Source organism: Myotis myotis, unplaced genomic scaffold, assembly GCF_014108235.1.
Source record: "Myotis myotis isolate mMyoMyo1 unplaced genomic scaffold, mMyoMyo1.p scaffold_m19_p_9, whole genome shotgun sequence".
NCBI lineage: Eukaryota > Metazoa > Chordata > Mammalia > Chiroptera > Vespertilionidae > Myotis > Myotis myotis.
The window spans coordinates 7,607,581-7,620,967 of NW_023416401.1; positions in this window are offsets into that span (position 1 = coordinate 7,607,581).

Below are 13,387 nucleotides of genomic sequence, written 5' to 3' on the forward strand. Positions count from 1 at the left end.
CATGCAATAGTTAAATGTGACTAGTGTCAAAGCTGGGGGAATTATCTTCACACCATGAGGACAAAAAGAGGGGAGGGAGTCTACCTCAGACTTGGGGGTTAAGGATGGCATCCTAGAGGCAGTGATGTTTTCACTGAGACCTGAATGCACATTGAAATTAGCCAGCGAAATGGTGAGGGTTGTACTAGGGAGGGTTCAGGAGAGAAACATGATTGCAAGAGTTATGAGCATGTGCTGGGACTCAGGTGTTCAAGACAGGCCATGGGTAGAGGGGGAGGCTCTATATTGCTGCATCCTCCCATCCTCCTCTTCTCCCCGGCTTTCATCCTAACCTGAAAACACATTAATCTCATATTTCTGCTGATACTGCGTGAACTTGCTAAAATAGTAGAGAAGTTATAGGGAGAGAAAAGCCTTTAAAATGCAAATAGCTTGGAGATTTTGTGCTGGCTTTACTAAGTTTTTGTCAAAGTATACATTTATAATGTGAGATTCATTTCCATCTTGATGTCGAGAGCACATAACAAACAGGAACCCAACCTGATGCTCAAATCCAGACAGAAATGGAGGTGACTAGAACGAGAGCTACATACATTCAGCTTATTCTTGGCTTGATAGGAGTCTAGAAGCTTCTTAAAAACAAACAGGAAAGCCCTGACCAGTTTGGCTCAGTGGATAGAGCATTGGCCTGCGGACTGAAGGCTCCCGGGTTCAATTCCGGTCAGGGGCAGGTACCTTGGTTGTGGGCGCATCCCCAGTGGGGGGTGTGCAGGAGGCAGCTGATCGATGTTTCTCTCTCATCGATGTTTCTGGCTCTCTATCCCTCTCCCTTCCTCTCTGTAAAAAAGTCAATAAAATATATTTTTTAAAAAACCAAAACAAACAAACAGGAAATAGGCTGTCTGATTCTATTTCTGAGAAATGAGTCATCAGTTGGTGTAAGATAAAAGCATACATTTGGTTCTATAGACACATGATTTTTAAAATGCTAGAATTAAAAGAGGAAGGGGGGAGGTAAGGAGTAGTGGAGAAGACAGAGAGGTAAAGAGATAAACCATCGAGTTTTTCAAAGCGTTAGTGTCGCCAAAAGCTTTGCGCATCTCTCAGTGGGGATGACTGACCCTCTTTCCTAACCTTGTTGGCTGTAGCCCTTTTATCATGAAATTTCCATTAATTTCACATTGAAATAGTGTTTTTCAACATTCTAAAGAAGCACTATGTGTTTGGATTTCCCCCTCAATGCCATACTCTATTGGGAATTGCTTGAACATTTTGTCAATGTGTGTATTTCTGTAAAATGTTGCAGTTTTTGAAATGCAAATATTTTCATTGTGTAACTGTTCTAGGAATAGAGAATGAGCCACTTCTAGAATCTACTTGGTCCTGTTAAGATTGTGGGTTACTTTGTGATATTAAGAAGAATCAGGATGAGACAGTGGTCTAAAGTCTGTGTATATTTTGAGTAATATTATAAACATGAGAAGATTCCAAATCTGAAATCCTTTCTCTTACAACTTTTTCTTTATAACTACTTATTTTTTTTTTTTTGGTTTCCCATCAGCACACTAAGTACAATCCAAAAACCTTTGGAATATTATATTCTAAACTTGTACCTAAAGGCTCAGCAAATAGATTGCCTAATGAGGTTTGTTGTTGTTGTTGTTGTTTTATGAAGACAAGTTTTTGTTTTGCGAGTGCCAAGACATTGCAGTAACATCTGTTTGGAATAAATAAAACCTACCAGGTAGCTGGTTAGGATTTTCTCATAATGCCACATCCATCCATTAGTAGAGAATATTAAGCAAACTTGGAATTAATCATGTTGGACCCACTTACATTAATGAGGAAGACAATGCTGAATTTCTTCCCTCAAATTCTGGCACAAACTATTTCAGGCGCTGAGATAATTAGGTGTGCAAGGTTGTTAATGAGAAAACGGTGCCAGCTCAAGATTTACTTGGGGAGAAGGGAGCATTCTGAAGGTATAGACGAAGTGCTAATGCAGATCTCGGCTCCTGGCATCTGAAATAAATGTGAAAGAGCAAGCAGTTCACCAGCAGTTCAGATGCAGTGTCAACACTCTTTCCCTGCCCCCTCATTAAATAGCTTAGAGGCTCATATATCGACACCAACTCCTATGAAAAAGAAAGCACGTGTGAATACTATATTTTCAAATGGCATTTCTGAAAATGTTTCACATTTAAATATAGTTTTGAATATTTTAATGAAGAAAAATCCTACTTATTAGGTCAGCTGTTATGGGTTGAATTTTATCAAAAAGGTAAGTGGAATTTCGAATCCCCAGTAGCCCTGAATGGAACCTTACTTGGAGATGGGATCTTTACAGAGGTAATTAAGTTCGTTAGGTTGGGTCCTAATCCAATGTGGCTGGTGTTCTTATAAAAAAAAGGGGAAATTTGGACAGAGACGCAGGCATATATCCGGGAAAGATAGTGTGAAGACATGGAGGGAGAAGACAGTCATTTGATGGGGGCATCTACAAGCCCAGAAAGGCAAGCATTGCCAGTAAACATCAGAAGCTCGAGTAGACAAGCAGGGATTTTTCCCTTCGGCCTTCAGAGATAGCACAGGCCTTGATTTCAGACTTTTAGGCACCAGAACTGTGAGATGATCCATTTCTAATGTTTTAATTAAGCCATCTAGTTTTTGGTACTTCATTACAGCAGCCCTAGCACATGAATACACCAGCCCTGTGGGTGAAAGCATAGGCTTTAGGATGCTGGAGTCCTAAAATTATACTGAAGAAAGTTCCAAAGGATGAGTTTCACAAATATTTATAGAATGGCAGTTTCATTGGGATAAGGGTTTCCAGCTCTTCTGTGTAAATCAGATGAAAGAACTAATACTATTTTACAAATTTTTACATATACTCATATTGTGTGTGTGTGTGTGTGTGTACACTGTTCTCTACGTCTCTACAAAGCACCAACCTAGGAGAACCTAGAAGAGATGAGAGAGGAGCTGAGGGAAGGAAGCATACCTTGTGGGGAAACATTATTTCAAAGTGAAAATACTAAAATTGTGGAAAATTGTTTATTTAATCATCTCCTCGAAAAAGGTTTTAAAATACAGTAGCAATGTACTGTAGGTTGATCACCCTTAATCGAGGGCTGTGTGGCAAACCTGCCTTTTACAATATGGAGGCACATTTGTGTTCGTGGCATGCAAGCTGTCAAAGCCAATGAAAGTAATCTCTGAATCCAAGTTTCAATATATTCTTAATTTAGAAAACGAATAGATTGATTTATTTTTAACAACAAAAAGTAAGAGCATTTGTTTTCTAAAGTAAACTCTACTATTATAATTCATATTTGCTTCAGTAACCGCTCCATTACCTCTATCACAAATGACGCAGGTTCACCAAGAAATCTCTACTATTTACATTCCTTGACTTTTGCTAAATATTACAATCTGTATATAAATAGCACAGCTTCTAACAATTCCCTTCTCAGATATTACCTTAAGTTTACTCAAAGGCATTCAGTGTATCTCCAGGGTTCAGCCACATAATTTGGGCTGGTATTTCAGTGTGGGTCTTTAGAAGACCAAGTATAATCCTTGATATCAGAAGTCAAGTGTGTCCCCCCACCCCACCCCCACCCCCCAAATATTATTTTATGTGATTAGAAGAGCCTGAACTATGAGGCACATCTTGTTGAATAAAGATTTGGCTCTACGACCTAAATTTGCTATCAGTGATTAATCTTAAATTGGATAACATACATGCTATGGCTTAAAATGTAGATGATAGATAGTGTTGTTGTTGCTGGGTGCATGTTTCTTGAGAATAGAAAAGGAAGGTTAGAAATACATTACTAAGAGACACTTATTTTTAAAAATAACTAAAATATATTTTGCTTCCATGGTGCCTAAGGCCAAAAGAATGTCGCTGGCACCAAATACACTGTGAATGGAAATAAATCTAGCTAATGCTTTCTGGTAAGCAAATAAAGTAACACTAAAATATCCCGGGGTATTCTCAGGGTAGAGTGCCTCACCTTCTACTTGAGTTTTCATTTCTCCTGTTGACTCTCAAATTTCCCCCATTCTTCTTCAAAATTTTAGAAAGAAGTTTATGGCTTTGGTGACAGGTGAACAGGCTTCGTTCTGAACCCTAACTCCCTGGCATGTAAGAATGCTTCCATTCCTGATACTCAGGGAATAATTGTTAGCAGTCATGGCTAAAAGTGGCATGAAATAAACTGGTTGATAACAGCTGATAATTGCACAGAATAAGTGGGTTGATTGATTTCTTCCTATCTTTTAAATAAAGAAATGCTCTTTGAGGCGAAACAAATTTCCTATTGGTGATAGGCAGGTGGGCAAGGTAACACTTGCCATTGTCCATGGTGAGAGAAATGAAGGATCTAGTGCAGGGGTGGGCAACCCCTGGCATGCGTGCCAAACATGGCATGCCAGTAACTTTTGCTGGCATGCGAAACCCTCTCTTATAATCTCCCATTTACAATTTTTTTCTTAATATTGACTTTTTTATTTTTCAGATAAATTCAGTGTAGGTGCATCTTAGATAAATAATTTTACATAACATGTATACAGTAAAAAATAAATGTATTTTTCATCATCATATACTGTGTTTTTGTCGCTCAAATGTATTTTATTATTTCTTCAAGGTTCTTCACATACATACACCTTAAGAGATATCAAGTAGGCGTAACATGTTCTCAAAAAATTAGGGTTGGCACGCAGAGGAATTTTGAGTCAGAGATTTTGGTGGTTTTGGCACGCACTCACAGAAAGGTTGCCCACCCCTGATCTAGTGTAAAAGAAAACCCATACGTGGCAGTCTTTTCCTTTTTTAAAACTCCTGTTTGCTTCAACCTACACTTAAACAACCAAGAGGATCACACTGCCGCCTAGCGCATCGGGCTGCTGTGCCCTCGCACGCCCTCCTGTGCAGGCTGGCTTTTGCTCTGCTTGTCCTTTTCTGCCTCTTTTTAACCTTCCCCACTTCACTCAATGCCAGCCGTTCTTGCCCGACATCCCGTTCTCTCACAGTGTTTCTAGGTGTCAAAAATTAATCTTGAAAACTAAGGTGTTGATGGATAATTATAATACTTTCCCCATCAAAAGGGTATTTGCATCTTAAAGGAGTACTTCTGGAGGTGGAATGCCCTACCCCACATTAGAATATTCAGTTATGGAGTATTAGGTTCCATGGAAGGTGAATTGAGAGATCTTTCTGGTGGGGGAAAATGTTACCTTCTCGGGTAACCTTACCTGGACAGGGACTTACTTTGCTTATGTTGCTCAGGTATCAACAGGCATGAAATATGTAGCTATAAAACTCTGGGTCATTGAGCCAAAGCGTGACAATGTAGGTATACTGAAAGTAATTAGATAATAAATTTTACAATTATGCATAGACTTCCTTATATGGCCCTCAACCTTGAAGACTCTTCATATGAAAGTTTGGAAAAAACATATAATTTTCACAGCAACAACAACAAAATCTACATGAGACTTTTCAACATTGTTTTGCTATGAATGGGTTACAGATGTTCCCTAAAATATTGATTTTTTTAAATCCCAGTGATTCTCAAACTTGAGCATGAATTAGAAAACATGGAAAGCTTGTTAATACACAAATTTTTGATCATACACCCAGAGTTTCTATAAGTCCTGAGCAGGGCCTGAGAGTTTGCATGTTAGTAAGTTTTTGGGTTTTGCTGTTTCTGCTGTTGTTTTTGTTTTTGCCAGGTTGGGGGAGAGAACCACACTTTGAGAACTGCTTCTTTAGCCTTTGGGAAACCTAGGTTGGGCCATCAAGCAGGAGGTCAAGGAGTCACATCTGGAAGTCCTACCTTTAAAATGCCTGCTGAGCACTAAGGAGATGCTCTACCTTGTAGGAATCTACCTTAGTATCCAGCTAAAGCAGCCCAGGTTGGTGCTGAAGCAGTTTGTGCAGAACCCAGAGCATGGCTCAAGGTGAACTGGGGCAGGCATGAGGGTGAGAGTTCAGGACAGAGGGCCTGGAGGGTGTCACTTTAGGAATGGACTCCTGAATTTGTCTGTTAGTGCCCATGAGCTAGCTGCAGTATGACTATTCTGAAAATGGATGCATATTTTGCAAATTAGATGTTCTCTGTTCTTTTGAAATGTCTCATTTACAAAAGCTTATTTGGGGTTGAACCCTTTGCATTACTGTAAGAAATTTCCACATTATTAGTCAGTGAGAGACAGAAAGTGCTTTCAGATTTTTAAAATAGAATTTCAATTTGCTTGTTTTTAAAACAGCTATAATGATGGAAAATGGTTTTATAAATTTTTATTATCTATATGTGAATAAAGTTTGTTTTTGATGTGACTCTCAAGCATTTGAAGAAATATTATCACTAAAAATCATGATTAGTAATTGCCTGTAGCCAGCTCAATCATAAAACTAACCATAAAAATCTATTTTTATGAAGGTAAGTTCAAGTTTCTCATTAGAGAAAAAAATGAAAAGCCTTTACTTATAAGTTCCATATAAATTCACTTGTTAATATTGTTTCTCTACCACTTTTATTCTATTTTTCTCACATTGTTATATTCTGCAAATGTAACTTTTTTTCACCAAGCCCTATAGAGATCCCTCCCAAATCCATTCCAGTTTATCCTGTGTGTCATAGAGACATAATCATTTTTTATGTGTACTATAACCTGAAAATGATTGGGAGGCACTGTCATGGTCCCCATTGGATGCTAATTAGTAAGGCAGAATTTAAAATTATGATATCCACTTTTATGTCCAGAGCTGCAGACAGTAAACCACATTAGAGCAGATTTGTGCTGTTATTGGCAGAATCAATCGTATTATTCCTCTTAAAAATAATTTCAAGGTACATAGGCACCCATTGCTTCAGGGGAAATAGGTAACAGCATCTTTTTGTGTTTTGACAAAGATTGCTTGCCTCAATTTTCATTGATCTATGGAAGTATATATATGTGGGCATTAGGAAGTAGAAGATAAATTCACACAAAGGACAAGGGAAGAAAATGATCAAGATCTCAACCAGCTTTCTTTTGTGATTCACTGTTGTCATAATGAACTTCTGTGACAGATTAAGGTGACTCCAACTTAGGCCCCCAGGGGCCCCTAAAGGAATTCATCTTATAAGAAGTGGAGATCCTGATTGGTAATCTGCATTCATAAGCCCCAAGAGTTGTTTAGGCACAGCATTTTTCAAAGGGGGGAGATCTCTTTCTGATCTTGATGCCCAGACATGGAGGCTAGCATTTGAGAATAATGAGCACATTTGTAAATAGAGATGAAGCATGAATTCTTACTAGAAGCTACTAGTAAATTCTTGGGATCCCAAGAAGAATACTTCCTTCACTAAATGTACCATTAAAGGCAGTCCGGTTTTTGTTTCTCCAAATAGCACACACACACACTTGGTTCAGACAGAACTTCCTCAAAGCTTCCTGAGATTAGCTTTCAATGGCAACAGGCAGTCTATAATGTTGATGGGTCAGAGTCTTCACGTGTGTTAGCTTGGCATTTGGAAACACAGATGATTCCCTGTTCTAGTAAGTTTCTTTGGTTCTTAGGATATTTCTGTTGCTTAACTAAGTTGATAAGGTCTTTACTTGAGTAATGAATGAAAATATAAGGAGATATTATTTACCATAAGGTGGTGAAGAGTAACAAAGCACCAAGCAGATAATATTAAATATATATATGTATAAGTGTGTGTATATATATATGCGCATTTTTAGAATTATAATGTGTTTTGGAGGAGAATAAACATTTTCACATTTCATTACAGAATGTTTAACTTGAGAGGCAATTTAGGAAATTAGTAAGTAGAACTTTAGAAAAATATTTGAAGGAAACTATAACTAAAGTCTGAACTTGAAACAGTTTCAGACAGAAAGATTTAGGATTGAAATCTCCATAATGAATTTCATACTCTACTGCATGAAAGTAAACATTTAGCTGTGGAATAAGGGGAGCTGACATTCTTAAAACAAAAGGTGGATGATGTAGAATCCAAAACAAAAACATGCTGACTAATAAATTCCAAGTTAAATATTATTACCAGGAAAGAGAGATCATTCCTAGAGTTTATTTTGTAAGAAATCTTGGCTTGAGATGACTTCTTCTTGCTTCTTTGCCTATTTTCTTCTACATCATTTCCTCTAATACATTATACTTAATAATAGGTATAAGTCACATAGGATCATATTATACTAGAGGCCCAGTGCACAAAATTTGTGCACAGGTAGGGTCCCTAGGCCTAGCCAATGATCAGGGACGATCAGGGCCTTCCTTCCGGCTGCCAGCTGGGTTCTCCCTTCATTCTGCGCCACCCCCTGGTGGTCAGTGTATGTCATAGCGAGGGATCAGTCTCCCTGTTGAACTCTGAGGGGAACAATTTGCATATTAGGCATTTATATATATAGATGTATTTATTTTTGTTTAATTTTTTTTCATTTAAACTCCAGAGCTCAAACTCTTGACTATCACATTGTTTCTTTCTGGGAATTGTAGAGATATTATTATACTTTACAGTATTATGCTGGTTATTATCCTCAGCAGCCATTAACTCCCACAGGAAGTGAGGAGGTTATGAGTTTTTTCCAATAGGAGAAAAATTGAAAATAAATCTAAAAGAGGAATAAAAATATAATTATAAAATGGGTAACTTGCTTTACTATTTTCATGCACCAGAGCTGAGGGAACATGGGGAAAACCCAAGTGACGAGCAATTTTGCTCTTTTATAGCTGGAGAAAAGAAAGTTTCACCAACTGTATTAGAATACTAAATGTGTAAACAAGTAAAGCAAATAAATAATATTAATGAAGAAATTATATTATTCTTAATTCATCTTAGAAAATAGAAAAGCTGGTAGGCAAACAGACATAAAGACAGAGATACACACATTTTTTCTCTCTTTTTTTGCCTTTAACAGAAGCCACAGAACTGCAGTCTTTTCTGTAAGTGGATTTGAAAACCATAAGTGCCAAATACTTTTCTATCGCAGAACCGTAATTAAGGCCGGAGGGTTGGGAACTCTCAAAAAACTTCTGAAACCTGATATTCCCGGAAGATTCCACTGGCTGAAAGTTTAAGTGGGTTAAGAAGGGTTTAGACAAATCCCTGAATGGCTGACCCATAACCAGTAATTTAAAGGTCATTAGAGACACAGAGGCCGAAGTCTTGTGAAGATCATGTCACAGCAAAGGCAAGGGCCCCTTAGGGCAGTTTAAGGGCAGGGATTCTGCCCAGTTCTTTTTTTTTTTTTTTTAAATATATTTTATTGATGTTTTAAAGACAGGAAGGGAGAGGGATAGAGAGTTGAAACATCGATAAGAGAGAAACATCGATCAGCTGCCTCCTGCACACCCGCTACTAGGGATGTGCCCACAACCAAGGTACATGCCCTTGACCGGAATCGAACCTGGGACCCTTCAGTCCCCAGGCCGATGCTCTATCCAGTGAGCCAAACCGGCTAGGGCTCTGCCCAGTTCTTTGACCTTATCCTGAAACTGAAGTTCTAGAATGATACCTTCATACTCTGGGGCTTCATATATAGTTGAGTTTTTGGCATGGTTCCCAGGAAACACAATAGCTAGTCCAGGCCAAACCTCAGGCAGCACTGGGTAATCTCATTGTAACTGATGAATTCCAAATTAAATGTTATGTACCAGGAATGACAGAGGATCATTCCCAGAGTTTATTTTGTATGAAACATACTAGTAGATTTGAGATTACTTCATCTTCTTTTGCCTATTGTCTTGTATATACTGGTAATTTCCTCTAATAATGGATAATTCAGATATAATTATATTGTGTAAGGATAAAGGAGAAGGAATCATGTAATGTGACTAAAAATGAACCATTCTGACCTCTTTCATAGCTATTGCATTGAGTATGTGATGGACTGATTGCAAAACCACCCCAAGTTCTTTCTCTCTCTCTCTCTATTTGCACCCTTTGCATTGGGATTTTGCAGTTTCTCTGGCTAAGAGGTGCTCTAGTTTCCTAACTCTTGTTTAGACCAGCCTTCTTATTATTTTTGACCAATAAATATTTTTGACTTTAAAATAATTTTTATTTTTCAATTACAGTTGACATACAATAATAAATTAGTTCCATCAATCAACTGGGTATAATGGACTTTTGTAGACTACTTTATTCAACAACAGCAGAGTATACATTCTTCTCAAGTTCACATGGAACATTCAACAAAGTAGATCACGTTCTGGGCCATATAACACACTTTACCAAATTTAAAAGAATAGAAACCGTATAATATCTATTCTCAGGCAACAATAGAATTAAATTAGAAAGATAGATGGAAAATACAAAAAATACATGGAGGTTAAATAACACACTTTTAAATAATAAATGAATCAAAGAAAAAAATCTCAAGAGATTTAAAAAATTATTTTGAACCAAATGAAAAGAAAACAACTTATCAATATTTTTGGGATTTGATGATGGCAATGCTTCGAAGGAAATTTATAGCAATACATGAATATATTAGAAGAAAAATATAAAGTTAATAATCTAAGATTACACCTTAAAAACTAGAAAAAAGAGAGAAAATTAAATCCCAAGTAAGCAGGAAAAAAAAAAAAAAAGAAATAAGAATTGGAACAGAAATCAACTGGAACAGAAATTGAAAACAAGAAATAAGTATACAAATCAATAAAATCAATAAACCCAAAAGCTAGTTCTTTGAAAAGATCCATAAAATTGATAAACCTCTAGCCAAACTAATGAAAGAGAGAACACAAATTACTAATATCAAAAATAAAAGAAGGGATATCTTTACAGATCTCATGTACATTAAAATAATAAAGGCATACTATGAACTACTATGAGCAATTCTATGTCCATAAACTTGATAACCTTCAGCATAAAATTAAAACTATAGTGCTTCCAAAAGCAGACATAGAAGACTATCTTGTAAACTTGAAATAGGCAAATATTTGGAAAACTATTTGCAGCACAAATAATCTGATAAATTCTGGTAATACGAAGCTCTTCATTTATATTTCATGTACTCTTCTGTGTGAGAATTAAGCTTCTCAATTAAAGGTTAAAATAAATAAAATTAACAACAACAACAAATTCCGAGTTTTGAGCATCACGTTCCAACTAGCAAAATTCTTAGCTTCTAGGATGATACCCAGATGTGTTCCTGCACAACAGTAGCTCCCTTTTAACACTGGGTAACTCAGCTGTTTTCCCACCTACTTACTATATCAACACAGTCTCCCTTTACGGAAAGATAGGCAGAATAAAATAGAAACTTCCCTATTAAATAATCAAGGGAACATAGAACACCTGGAAATGCATAGTCATTCATATACTAGAGGCCCGGTGCATGAAATTCATGCATGGGTAGGGTCCCTAGGCCTGGCCAGTGATCAGGGCCGATCAGGGGCCTTCCTTCGTTCTGTGCTGCCCCCTGGTGGTCAGCGCACATCAGAGAGATTGATTGAACTCCTGGTCTCTGGGTTGAACTCACAAGGGGACACTTTGCATATTAGCCTTTTATATATATAGATACATACTACAGACATGTAGATTAAAAAAAAAAAATCTTCGTTACTTTTTATTTAGTACTGTTCTAGAACTTTCTTCTCCAAACATGATTAAGCTTGTTGGCTGTCTGAGATGCATCACTGGGGAAGCAAGTCGCTGTTTCCTTGCATCCCGAATAACCCTGGAGGACCAGGCCATGTCTGTGTCCAGTCACCTGAGATGTCGGAAAGCCCTGCTGCACAGCGGCTGCTTAAAGCTTTCTTGATGACAAGTTAATTCTACATTTGAAATATGTGCATTGACAGTTTAAATGGAGAGTTTAATAGACATCCTTGTATAAAATTTTAGCTGGTGACCATGCTGCACGAAGTGGTGTGAGTCTTTTTGACTTCCCAATGTTGTGCTGCCTGCTATTGATGGAACCAACACAGTTTCCACCCGGGAGCAGCCTGCTGCTCCTCCCTCATTGATTTTTGGCTGGTACTGATCACCAGGGAGTCATTGTTAGATTCTCCCGTGGAACAGGGAGAGCGTGCAAGCCCAGTGTTCAGACAGCTTTCATCGCTGAGTAACTTACAGAACCTTTCCACAACCTAATTACACCATGACTCAAGGAAAGAGGATATTTAGTTTGTCTAGCCAGAAAGGAAAATGTACTGAACAAGGCTCCAAAATTGCAACACCAAATGTTTAGACAGGGGTGGGCAAAGTAGCTTGACAGCTGTGAGTTCACAAAACACAGTTTATTTTGTATTATTAATTATTGTATTATTCTCCATATGGCCAACTATAAACCTACCTTTGCCTACCCCTGTATATTCTTATAGATTAGTGTTTTTATGCAATATTTTATTTTATTACATTTATCAGGGTGACATTGGTTAATAAATCAGATGGAAAAAATCAATAAATACATGATTTCACTCATGTGGGATATAAAACTAGATTAGTGTGTTTTTTTAATTGAAAAGTGCTATAGTGATATGGTAAACAGTATAAGAACATGTACAATGAAAATCAAGAGCCCCTTCCACCATGGGACCCCTAACATTTATCCTTAGCGGCGACCACACTGAACAGTTAGTTCCTTGTACACTGCCAGGAATGTTTTATATGCATGTATAAGCATGCATCATTGTGTGAATTTTATGATATATAGTACAGATATCACACATATATAAACAAATACAGAGACAGGCCTGTAATACACACCCTTGTGCAAATATGTTTTAGATCTATATTTAATTTATACATGGTAAAATGTACTCTTTTTGATGTGCACATCCATGAGTTTGAGCAATGCATGGAGTCACGGAAACATCATAATCAAAGTTCAGAACAATTTAATCACTCCGCTCCCTAAAAATTATTCCCACATGCTATCTCTTGTGGTCAAGTTTTCCCTCTACCATTAAGTTCTAGTGCTCACTAATCTGTTTTTCTCCCTATTGCTTTGCCTTTTCCAGAATCCTATATAATAAAGAGGTAATATGCAAATTGACCATCACTCCAACACACAAGATGGCTGCCCCCATGTGGCACAACATGGCCACCAAAAGATGGCCAGCAGGGGAGGGCAGTTGGGAGGGACCAGGCCTGCAGGGGAGAGCAGTTGGGAGGGACCAGGCCTGCAGGGGAGGGCAGTTCGGGGGGAACAGGCCTGCAGGGGAGGGCTGTTAGAGGTGACCAGGCCAGCAGGGGAGGGCAGTTAGGGGCAATCGGGCCAGCAGGGGAGCAGTTATGCATCGATCAGGCCAGCAGGGGAGTGGTTAGGAGGTGATCAGGCTGGCAGGCAGGCGAGCAGTTGGGAGCCAGCAGTCCAGGATTGTGAGAGGGATGTCCGATTGCCCGTTTAGGTGGGATGA